Raw genomic sequence first — 6,559 nt, forward strand, 5'->3', positions numbered from 1 at the left:
CTGCATGCCTGGGATGAAGCCTACTTGATCATGGTGGATGATTGTTTTGATGTGCTCTTGGATTCGGTTTGCCAGAATTTTGTTGAGTATTTTTTTGCGTCGATGTTCATAAGGAAATTGGTCTGAAGTTCTCTTTCTTTGTTGGGTCTTTGTGTGGTTTAGGTATAAGAGTAATTGTGGCTTCATAGAAGGAGTTGGTAGTGCTCCATCTGTTTCAATTTTGTGGAATAGTTTGGATAATATTGGTATGAGGTCTTCTATGAAGGTCTGATAGAATTCTGCACTAAACCCGTCTGGACCTGGGCTCTTTTTGGTTGGGAGACCTTTAATGACTGCTTTTATTTCCTTAGGAGTTATGGGGTTGTTTAACTGGTTTATCTGTTCCTGATTTAACTTCAGTACCTGGTATCTGTCTAGGAAATTGTCCATTTCCTGCAGATTTTCGAGTTTTGTTGAATATAGGCTTTTATAGTAAGATCTGATGATTTTTTGAATTTCCTCTGAATCTGTAGTTATGTCTCCCTTTTCATTTCTGATTTTGTTAATTTGGACACACTCTCTGTGTCCTCTCGTTAGTCTGGCTAAGGGTTTATCTATCTTGTTGATTTTCTCAAAGAACCAACTTTTGTTTCTGTTGATTCTTTCTATGGTCCTTTTTGTTTCTACTTGGTTGATTTCAGCTCTGAGTTTGATTATTTCCTGCCTTCTACTCCTCCTGGGTGTATTTGCTTCTTTTTGTTCTAGAGCTTTTAGGTGTGCTGTCAAGCTGCTGACATATGCTCTTTCCTGTTTCTTTCTGCAGGCACTTAGCGCTATGAGTTTTCCTCTTAGCACAGCTTTCATCGTGTCCCATAAGTTTGGGTATGTTGTACCTTCATTTTCATTAAATTCTAAAAAGTTTTTAATTTCTTTCTTTATTTCTTCCTTGACCAGGTTATCATTGAGTAGAGCATTGTTCAATTTCCACGTATATGTGGGCATTCTTCCCTTATTGTTATTGAAGACCAGCTTTAGGCCGTGGTGGTCCGATAGCACGCATGGGATTATTTCTATCTTTCTGTACCTGTTGAGGCCCGTTTTTTGACAATTATATGGTCAATTTTGGAGAAAGTACCGTGAGGAGCTGAGAAGAAGGTATATCCTTTTGCATTAGGGTAGAACGTTCTATAAATATCCGTTAAGTCCATTTGGCTCATGACTTCTCTTAGTCTGTCTACGTCTCTGTTTAATTTCTGTTTCCATGATCTGTCCATTGATGAGAGTGGGGTGTTGAAGTCTCCTACTATTATTGTGTGAGGTGCAATGTGTGTTTTGAGCTTTAGTAAGGTTTCTTTTACGTATGTAGGTGCCCTTGTATTTGGGGCATAGATATTTAGGATTGAGAGTTCATCTTGGTGGATTTTTCCTTTGATGAATATAAAGTGTCCTTCCTTTTCTTTTTTTGATGACTTTTAGTTGAAAAATTGACTTTATTTGATATTAGAATGGCTACTCCAGCTTGCTTCTTCTGACCATTTGCCTGGAAAGTTGTTTTCCAGCCTTTCACTCTGAGGTAGTGTCTGTCTTTGTCTCTGAGGTGTGTTTCCTGTAGGCAGCAGAATGCAGGGTCCTCGTTGCGTATCCAGTTTGTTAATCTATGTCTTTTTACTGGGGAGTTGAGGCCATTGATGTTGAGAGATATTAAGGAATAGTGATTATTGCTTCCTGTTATATTCATACTTGGATGTGTTATGTTTGTGTGCTTTTCTTCTCTTTGTTTTCTTGCCAAGACGATTAGTTTCTTGCCTCTTCTTGGGTATAGGTTGCCTCCTTATGTTGGGCTTTACCATTTATTATCCTTTGTAGTGCTGGATTTGTAGAAAGATATTGTGTAAATTTGGTTTTGTCATGGAATATCTTGGTTTCTCCATCTATGTTAATTGAGAGTTTTGCAGGATACAGTAGCCTGGGCTGGCATTTGTGTTCTCTTAGGGTCTGTATGACATCAGTCCAGGATCTTCTGGCCTTCATAGTTTCTGGCAAAAGTCTGGTGTGATTCTGATAGGTCTGCCTTTATATGTTACTTGACCTTTTTTCCTTACTGCTTTTAATATTCTTTCTTTATTTTGTGCGTTTGGTGTTTTGACTATTATGTGACGGGAGGTGTTTCTTTTCTGGTCCAATCTATTTGGAGTTCTGTAGGCTTCTTGTATGCCTATGGGTATCTCTTTTTTTAGGTTAGGGAAGTTTTCTTCTATGATTTTGTTGAAGATATGTACTGGTCCTTTGAGCTGGGAGTCTTCACTCTCTTCTATACCTATTATCCTTAGGTTTGATCTTCTCATTGAGTCCTGGATTTCCTGTATGTTTTGGACCAGTAGCTTTTTCCGCTTTACATTATCTTTGACAGTTGAGTCAATGATTTCTATGGAATCTTCTGCTCCTGAGATTCTCTCTTCCATCTCTTGTATTCTGTTGGTAAAGCTTGTATCTACAGCTCCTTGTCTCTTCTTTTGGTTTTCTATATCCAGGGTTGTTTCCATGTGTTCTTTCTTGATTGCTTCTATTTCCATTTTTAATTCCTTCCACTGTTTGATTGTTTTTTCCTGGAATTCTTTCAGGGATTTTTGTGTCTCCTCTCTATGGGCTTCTACTTGTTTATTTATGTTTTCCTGGAATTCTTTCATGCATTTTTGTGATTCCTCTCTGTAGGCTTCTACTTGTTCTCTAAGGGAGTTCATCATGTCTTTCTTGAAGTTCTCCAGCATCATGGTCAAATATGATTTTGAATCTAGATCTTGCTTTTCTGGTGTGTTTGGATATTCCATGTTTGTTTTGATGGGAGAATTGGGCTCCGATGGTGCCATGTAATCTTGGTTTCTGTTGCTTGGGTTCCTGCGCTTGCCTCTCGCCATCAAATTATCTCTAGTGTTACTTTGTTCTGCTATTTCTGACAGTGGCTAAACTGTCCTATAGGCCTGTGTGTCAGGAGTGCTGTAGACCTGTTTTCCTCTCTTTCAGTCAGTTATGGGGACAGAGTGTTCTGCTTTCCGGCGTGTAGTTTTTCCTTTCTACAGGTCTTCAGCTGTTCCTGTGGACCTGTGCCTTGAGTTCACCAGGCAGGTCACTTGCAGCAGAAAAGTTGGTCTTACCTGTGGCCCCGAGGCTCAAGTTCGCTCGCGGGGTTCTGCCCACGGGCTCTCCGCGGTGGCAGCAACCAGGAAGATCTGCGCCGCCTCTTCCGGGAGCCTCCGTGCACCAGGGTTCCAGATGGCCTCCGGTGTTTTCCTCTGGAATCAGTAATGTGTGCAGAGAGCAGTCTCTTCTGGTTTCGCAGGCGTGTCTGCCTCTCTGAAGGTTTAGCTCTCCCTCCCACGGGATTTGGGTGCAGAGAACTGTTTATCCGGTCTGTTTCCTTCAGGTTCCAGCGGTGTCTCAGGCAGGGCTCCTGCTGCTCCTGGGCCCTCCCCCACAGGAACCCAGAGGCCTTGTACAGTTTCCTCTTGGGTCAGGGATGTGGGCTGGGGTGGGCAGTGTTGGTGGTCTCTTCTGCTCTGCAGCCTCAGGAGTGCCCACCTGACCAGGTATCTCTCCACGGGTTCTGGGAGCAGAGAGCTGCTGTGGGCGGGATCTGCGGGTGTGGGACTTCCGTAAACACAGGACGTGCCTGGTCCTAGAGGGATTCTGCCTCTGTTGTCCCGATTCCACCAGGCAAGTCACTTGCAGCAGATAAGTTAGTCTTACCTGTGGTCCCGAGGCTCAAGTTCGCTCGCGGGGTTCTGCCCACGGGCTGTCCGCGGTGGCAGCAACCAGGAAGATCTGCGCCGCCTCCAAGATTAGGGATCTTTAAAAAGCCAAGTGACAATCCATAGTTTTATAAAATTTGTGTATGTTACTGCAAATTGTTTTTCCAAGAGACCCTCCAAACAATAGAAGATATTGCCATTGCTTTTGCATGCACACTAGAACTTGATGGTAAGACCCTGTTTCTGAAGACTGTCACAAAACATGGAGAATTTAGGTTGGTTCTAATCAAGAAGCTTCCTCACTACTTGGTAACTTGCTTACTAGTATTAGAAGGTACTGTGCAAGTTACTGGAGAAAAAAAAAAAAAACAGCAGCATCCTTACCTTGCTGTGAACCCTATGAACTAGTGTGGCAAGAAATGCCCACGAATGTAGTAGTACCATGACTGTTATAGGAACAACCAACTCCTTTTGGTTTGTATTTAATACTCAACAAGAAGAAAACAATTTCCTGTTATCATAAACCTGGGCAAGAACCCAAGTCCTGGGGCAAGCCTACTACTACTGTTTGGATAAATGGACAGCCAATTGTCCTTTAGATTTTAATCTCCTATCTAGATTACTGCAAGCTCCCAGACCTTACTGGAGAACTTTCTTTGTGTAGTGGATGATAATGTAGAAACTCACAAATTGTCTAGTGGTCAGCCATAATGAGATATCTATACCACAACCTCTTTTCAAGGTTCTGAGTCCACCATGAAAGGGTGAGCTGGAAGACTGTAAGAGTCAGAGTCTGAAGATCAAAGCAGTTTTCTGGACTTGACAGCTATTTGCCTGAAAAAGACCTGCATGAAAATCAAGCAATTCATCGTTGCAGCATGGCGTGGGCAGATGTTTTCGAATTCCAACTCTTACCTGACAAGCTATGAACAGTGATGGTTTCCAGGGGAAGGAGAGTTAGCTTTCTTTACTAGTAGCTTCTGTAAGTTGGTCACACCCCAGTGGATTGCCTTGTACACAAAAGTATATAGAGAGCACAAACTTGATTTGATGAGTTTTTAAATAAAAAATAAATAGGAGACAGTGTTGGGAGTGAGATAGGTTTGGTGGATCAGTAAGGAGTTAAAGAGAGAGGTTTGTGGTGACTATTATCAACGTGTATTGTATGAAATCCTAAAGGTAGTAATAAAAGTACTTTTAAAGAGAGTGAAGTGAGAGTAATACAATATAGTAGGAAAAATACAGAATATAGTAGGAGCAATACAGAAAAAGAAAAATTACAATGACAAACAACGAGAAATGAAAGTGAGGTTCTTTTGTTCTGAATCTGAAAATTGCACTAATCATCATAGTGGGGTTGTAGTGTGAGGTTTGTTCAGTTAAACTTGTGCACAGTTGCCTTTTCTGTGCTAGTGCTGAGGCTGTGTTGACTGAGTGTCTGACGCTCACCATAGCTGTCTTCGCAGTCATAGCATCTCTTCTCACTATCCTAGGGTCTCTACAACCATACTTTATGGATGTAGAAATTTGTAATCCTAATCTAGGGTTTCTACTCAACCTTTAACCATTTAGTTCCCAGATAAAAGATACACACAACATTTATATTTAAAATAAGCCTTAAACACCACAAAAGCTGGGCAGATATATACCTTTTATGCTATTAGAATCTACTTTTCTATTGATAACCGCATATTATTACTTACTGCTTACTGTGTTTTATTTGGGTTGTAATTAACTCCAATTGGCCAGCCCTGAGGGCTGTATTTTTATGGCTCACCTAACCCATGGGGGCTTCTCCTTCCTCCTCCACCTACTTCTATCCTTGTGGTTCTCCTTTGACCCTCCAAACTCAGGAACCCTAAACCCCACCCATGTCTCTTCTGCTTAGATATTAGCTGTTGGCATCATTATTTACTAATTAGAAATACCTTGGGGACAGAATCATACTAGGGTCTACACGCAGACCCCAGGTCTTCTGGGCCACACTTAGAAGTACAATAGACAAGACAAAACCGCAACACTTTACCTTATAGCCAGTTTCTCAACACTCTTAGGTTGTAACCTCTGAGATGACTCATGTTCTGTCTGAAGGGTTGTCTTCCCAGGCCATTGGGAGCAGGAGGAAGCAACCACAGCACTGCCTTCCTTGTATGTCACAGGTTTTGATAGGTTATATTCATTTTCCTTTGATTATAGGAACTTTTAAGTTTCACGGATTTCTGTCAATAAACCAGTTATCATTCAATAGTGTTGTTTAGTCTCCATAGGTTTGGGTATTTTCTGTAGTTTTTCTTGTTATTGAGCTCTACCTTTAATCCTATTGTGGTCAGATAGAATATAGAAAGTTATTAAAATTTTCCTACATTTATTTAAACTTAGTCTAGTATATTATCTGTTTGAGAAAATAAAATACCCCATGGACTGCTCAGAGGAGATGTATAGTCAGTAGTGATTGACTGAAATGTTCATTAAATGTCTGTTAAGTCCATTTGATTCATAGTATCAGTTAGCTCCATTATTTTTCAATTTATTTTTTGCATGTGTGATCTATCGGTGACAGTAGGATAATGAAGTCGCCTACTATTACTGTACTATGTTAATTTGTGACTTTAACTCTAGTAGCATTTGTTTTAAAATATTGGGTATATCTGTGTTCAGTGTCAATGTTTTATTGAGGGATTGTTCCCATACTCTGTATGAGGTAAGCTTATTTTGACTGAATTGTGTCGATTGAAGATATGGAAATAATGACTTCATTTTATTGGAATAACTTGGCCAATCTTTTCACCCTGTCTTTAGATGTGAAGAGTGTTACTTGAAGGCAGCAAAAAGAT

Source organism: Rattus rattus, chromosome 14 (assembly GCF_011064425.1).
Source record: "Rattus rattus isolate New Zealand chromosome 14, Rrattus_CSIRO_v1, whole genome shotgun sequence".
Taxonomy (NCBI): Eukaryota; Metazoa; Chordata; class Mammalia; order Rodentia; family Muridae; genus Rattus; species Rattus rattus.